Source organism: Hylobates moloch, unplaced genomic scaffold (genome assembly GCF_009828535.3).
Source record: "Hylobates moloch isolate HMO894 unplaced genomic scaffold, HMol_V3 SCAFFOLD_5, whole genome shotgun sequence".
Classification (NCBI taxonomy): domain Eukaryota; kingdom Metazoa; phylum Chordata; class Mammalia; order Primates; family Hylobatidae; genus Hylobates; species Hylobates moloch.
Window position 1 is genome coordinate 148,571,478 of NW_026652280.1, and position 6,000 is coordinate 148,577,477.

General features: G+C 43.0%; 1 protein-coding gene across 2 annotated transcripts in view; it reads right to left on the minus strand.

Moving 5' to 3' along the window:
- AK5 (adenylate kinase 5) overlaps window positions 1-6,000 on the minus strand; it is a 296,002-nt gene that overhangs the window by 79,120 nt on the left and 210,882 nt on the right. The gene's annotated exons all lie outside the window — the stretch shown is intronic.

A 6,000-nucleotide genomic window follows, 5' to 3' on the forward strand; every position in this document is an offset into this window, starting at 1 on the left:
ATTTTTTATTTTTTAAAGTGCAAAAGCTATCTGTGGACAGGAAGGCTGACTTCAAGAAGACAAAATCCTTTGGTATCAGAAGCTTACTGGTAGGTGTGATCACAGCTGTTTTATGAGTAACTCTAAATTTTAAAGCTGGGGTTGGCAACAATTTTCTGTAAAGGGCCAGATAGTAACTATTTTCATCATCGTGAGCCACATGTCCCCTGCAGCAACTACCTTTTGTTTTTGAGACATAGTCTCGCCCTGTTGCCCAGGCTGGAGCGCAGTGGTGCAGTCTTGGCTCACTGCAACCTCCACCTCCTGGGTTCAAGCAATTTGGGCCTCAGCCTCCCCAGTAGCTGGGAGTACAGGCATGTGCCACCATGCTGGGCTAATTTTTGTATTTTTAGTAGAGAGAGGGTTTCACCATGTTGGCCAGGCTGGTCTCAAACTCCTGACCTCAAGTGATCTGCCTACCTCAGCCTTTCAAAGTGCTGGGCTTACAGACATGAGCCACCGTGCCCGGCCCCTACAGGGCAACTATTTAGCCATAATTTGCCAATCCTGGAACCAAAGCATGAAATAAAGGAAGTTGGGGTGATCAGTTTTTATTGATGCCTACCTTTAAATTTTTCATTAAAAATAATTTAATCAAACAGATGCTCTATTCCTTATGGAGTAGCTCATGGTGGTTGGAAAAAAATTCAGAAAAACATTTTATAAAAGGCACTAGGTGAGAACCCTCACCCGCACCTATGTCTTCATCTGTATCATTTCTCCACTGTGTCGCCCCTTATAGGTAACCACTTATATAGATTTTTCTTGAGGCACACAAAAATGGCTTCTGGATATCCAGGGATACATGTGATCATAAATAGATACTATGATCTCCATTTCTTATACAAAAGAATTATACTTTTATTATACATGCATATGTGTTTATGATATAATACTATTCTATAATACATTGCTCCTCCACTTGCTTTTTCTCTGATCAATGTATCCTGGAGAAATTTCCATATAAGTACAGAATGTTCTCTGTACCAAATATCATCGGTTGCACAGTATTCTACTGTATGTATGGTACCATAATTGTTGTTGTTTAATTAGTCCTTTATTGATGGATCAGTGAGTAGTTTCCAGTCTCGAACTTTTTTTGGAAAAAGTGGCATAGTCAGTAAATTTGCATACATGTCATTTCATACTGCAGGCTACATTTCGAGAGAGGGGGCTGCATGGTCAAAGAGTAAATGTATTTATAATTTTGATGGAATTTTACCAAACTGCTGCCCATAGAGGTTGTACCATTTTGAAGGGACAGCCTCTGGCTTGTGCTTTCTGCCAGCCTCTTGCCTCTAATTCACTTTGATGCCTGAGTCAGTTAAATGAGGTTGTCTGGTTGTATCAACACTCCCTTGAGGTAAACTGCCCTCAAAACACTTTCTTTAAAGACGGATTCTTGCCGTCCTGTTTAGAATATATGCCTTCAGGGAAATTTTACTGCTCATCTTCTAAGAGTTGCCTGTGCATTCGGTGCTATTCCAGGTAAGAGAAGAGCTTTTAACAGAGTGGTCATTCAGGGACACATTTACATTAATGAATTCTCTTCTGTGAATAGAAAAAACATCAATTATTCCTCAACAAGCCTCTCCACCACTTCCCTTGTTGAAATTACCACGATTCAGAACTTGGAGTTTAGGGATCACCTAATCCAACCCTGCCACCCACTCTTCCATCTTACAGATGAGGAAACTGATGTTCAGAGAGGTCATGCGAGGGGCCCATGGCCATGCCATCATGTCCTTAGTGACGTCAGGATGGGATGAGAACCACTTCTTTTACCACTTTGCATGGCTGCTATGGATTTGGTCTCATCAGTGTAGGGGCATCCCCTCTCCTCTGCTCACCTGGCCAGGCACCCATCCACCGAACTGCTGCTAAGGGCCCACTGCAGTCTGGCTCCCTGCCTCAAGCTGGGATGACTCCATGGAGCAAGCTGGGCCCCAGAGCTCACCGTGGTCTCAGGATGAAGTTAGGATTGAGCCAGGACCACATCTTTGCTTAGCTCTTACCCCTGCCCTATCCTGCTTCTCCTCAGAGGGCTCCCTAATAATGCAGTTGCATGAGAATTCTCGTCTCAGGCTTTGCTTCTAGGGGAAAAATATCAATTACTCCTCAAGACAGGGACCTTGAGGAGTTCCCAAATTCTCAGGGAATTTTGGATTTAAGACAGGGACCTATTTGAAGCAATTAATAAGTTTGCCTAAGGTGCAGCTGCATAGAACAGGCTCAAGGGTATTTCCTGGAAAAGGATTGTTCAATCTAAATCTGCTTATTGTTTGTCAGACGGCTATTGAATCTATCTAGGTAATGTTGAGAGGAAACCATGGAGTCCTCTCCCTCAATTTTTAATATTATTGTTAGATTATCAGACTTATACTCACCTTATAGGCTAGGCTGTATTAGATCTTTCTTGCACATGGCTATCATGTTTGGAGAGTCTGATTGTGGTTAATGTGAATTCCTGAAACAGTGTATCCCACTATAAAAGGACCCATCTGACCTCTGCCAGGCTTCTTGAGTCTGACCTATTTGTATCCACAGCTCTTATTCACAGCCTTCTATTACACTTGCTCAAATGCTTCCCAGGAGCCCCAGCTTTATTTTCATTAATTCATCAATAGTGAACAGGCTGCTGGGACATAGATGCAACTGTCATCAACTCTCACCAGGAATGCGGTGCACTGACGTAAAAGCCCAGGTGAACGAGATGTTTGATTGGAGGGTGTAATTTTCCAGGGACTCTCAATAAACCTCGTGGTTCCAATGTGAATATTTTGTAAACAAAATTAATCTGGCATCTTATACACACACACACACACACACACACACACACACACACACACACTTGGGGTGAATGGGAAACACTTCTGGTTTTGGTGAAAAAGATACCAAACAGCCCCTGTAAGCACTAAATCTTGTTACTTTTCAAATGTTGGGTGTGTTCTGCATGAAAGGCATTAATTTCAGAATGTCACTTGGACAAGGAGCCAAAGGCTGTAGCCTTATTCAGGAGACGTCTGATCAGGTGTTTATACTCAGTCACCTTGGAGCTTCCTCTTCAATGAGACATGACTTGAGAAGACTCAACCCATTAGCCATCACTCTGAGTGTCTGTGGGTGCCTCTTTGTGTTCTGGCCTTTTTCTGTGTTGAGGCTCCATCTAGTCTGCCCTTTGTCACCTTAAGTCTGAATTATTGAGTTAGGCTTCGTGTGCACAACGGGACATAGGTGACTTTCTATAGTATTAAACTAGGTTTTGAGGTACATGAAGTGGGATACTAAATCTTCTGAACTGACACAGAGAGAGAGAGTATAAATATAGACACTGATTTGATGTAAGTGCCCTTTAAGACTCACAAGTATGGGGCGCCAAGGCACAGCCTGCAATGCTGTGATTAATACTGTTAAGGTGGGAGAAGCTGCAGCAAACCCACTAACACCAAAAGACAATTTCAGGCCGGGTGCGGTGGCTCACGCCTGTAATCCCAGCACTTTGGGAGGCCGAGGCGGGCGGATCACCTTAAGTTGGGAGTTTGAGACCAGCCTGATTAACATAGAGAAACCCTGTCTCTACTAAAAACACAAAAATTAGCCGGGTGTGGTGGCGCATGCCTGTGATCCTAGGTACTCAGGAAGCTTAGGCAGGAGAATCCCTTGAAACCTGGGAGGCGGAGGTTGCGGTGAGCTGAGATCATGCCACTGCACTCCAGCCTGGGCAACAAGAGCGAAATTCCGCCTCAAAAAAAAAAAAAAAAAAAAGACAATTTGAGGTTGCCACATCATTTTGATGCTATAGATTGGGTAATAATGTTGGTAATTGATGAGGAGAAATCTAGAATTCTATTGAAGGGACACATTTAAAATTTCAAAGTGGGATTAGTGGCTATGGGAAACTGCAGATTTGGTTTACAGACTTGCTTTGGTCTCTTTCCCTCATCTTCCAGTCAATTAAGACCCACTAGGAGGGCAAAAGGAACCCACATTCAACCTTATTTCCCTGTGTAGGTGTGTATGCAAAAAAAAAACTACTTTTGCAAGGCTGGGTTCTGGTATATCATTTGTACGAAGAGTGGCTAATTGGGGTATGTATGTGCTTTCCTTTAGGGTCAGGGTGCCTATCATCACCACCTTAAGATATTCATGTCTAGTCGTTCCCATTTCCTTGAATTATTGAATTTTAAATGAGGGACATCAAAATCGAACAACTTAGTCTCACAGATGGGTTCACCAATTTTAAGAAACTATCTTCTTCAACTGGGTTTGATTACAGCATAGCGACTGCTCCTGGTGACAGAACCAATTTCTGTGGCATTGCCACAGTAGATTGTGTTAGTCTGTTTTCACACAGCTGATAAAGACATACCTGAGATTGGGCAATTTACAAAGGAAAGAGGTTTAATGGAGAACTCATGGTCCCACGTGGCTGGAGAACCCTCACAATTATGGCGGAAGAGAAGGAGGAACAAGTCACATCTTATGTGGATGGCAGCAGGCAAAGAGAGCTTGTGCAGAGAAACTCCAATTTTTAAAACCATCAGATCTCCTGAGACCCATTCACCGTCATGAGAACAGCACAGGAAAGACCCGCCCCCATGATTCAATCATCCCCCACCGGATCCCTCCCACAACATGTGGGAATTATGGGAGCTACAAGATGAGATTTGGGTGGGGACACAGAGCCAAACCATATCACAGATCACCTCATCATAAGAAGCTGACATTTAAATAATTCAACTTGAAAGCCTGTTTGCAGATACGATCTCACTGGACCCTCACTGCAACCTCATGGATGAGGAACTTGTAGTTGAGATTCTGAGGGAGCACAGGATGGGGATGTGCCTGGGCTTCCTCTGGCACAAGAGGTGAGCTGAACTTTGAAGTCAGCTCTCTGACACGAACCTCTGCTTCCTCAGCAGCATCCTCTTACTGCTCTTGGAGATGACAATCATGTATTCAGATACGCCTACTGTCCTTCCTTAAACCGTTTTGGTTTTTAAAAATGCTTTTGGAGGCCATAAAATTAAAGTTCTCCTGAGAAGGAGAAAGAAGTAATAGGTCATTTTGGGAGTGTATTCCCAGTTCAGAGTAACTTGTTTGTATTAACCAGCGTGTGTGTTTCATGGTAGCAAAATGTGTATAACTTCAAATGGGATTACGAGAAAGGGGCTTACTTGACATTAAAATGTTACAGCTAAGATTAATTTCTTGCTTTAAAATTCACAGATGAATGCTGCAAAAAAAGGAGACTGTTTTTCTGACACTGAACACAGATAACTTCAAAATGCAAAAAAAAAAAAAAAAAGAAAAAGAAGGATTTAAAAGCGTTCCTTAGTCTCTAAGATAATGTAAGGAGCAGTCTTTTCTAATTTTTTCTTACCTCAATGAGTACTAAACAGAATAACCCAATTCTGGAAGAATCATGAACCATGAAATGCTAGCATATGAGGATTTTCCTAGATTTCTATTTAAATTGGTCTAGTGACTTCTCTCTGGTTACAGGAAATAATAGCAGGGTGGTGCAGATAGAGGTGGAGCAAAAAAATATCTTGTAGTTCTTGGAAGGGTTCACTTCATTGAGGGGCAGAATCTTAATAGGATGGAATAATAATTTAAAAAGAACAACCAGGCCGGGGGTGGCTCATGTCTGCAATCCCAGCACTTTGGAAGGCCAAGGAGGGGGGATCATTTGAGCCCAGGAGTTTGAGACTAGCCTGGGCAACACAGTGAGACCCTGCTCTACAAAAAATTTAAAAAATTAGCTGGGCATGGTGGTGTGTGCCTGTGGTCCCAGCTACTCAGGAGGCTAAGGATGGAGGATGGCTTGGGCCTAGGAGGTTGAGGCTGCAGTGAGCCATGACTGCACCAGTACACTCTAACCTGGATGACAGAGTGAGACCCTGTCTCAGAAACACACACACACACACACACACACACACACACACACACACACACACA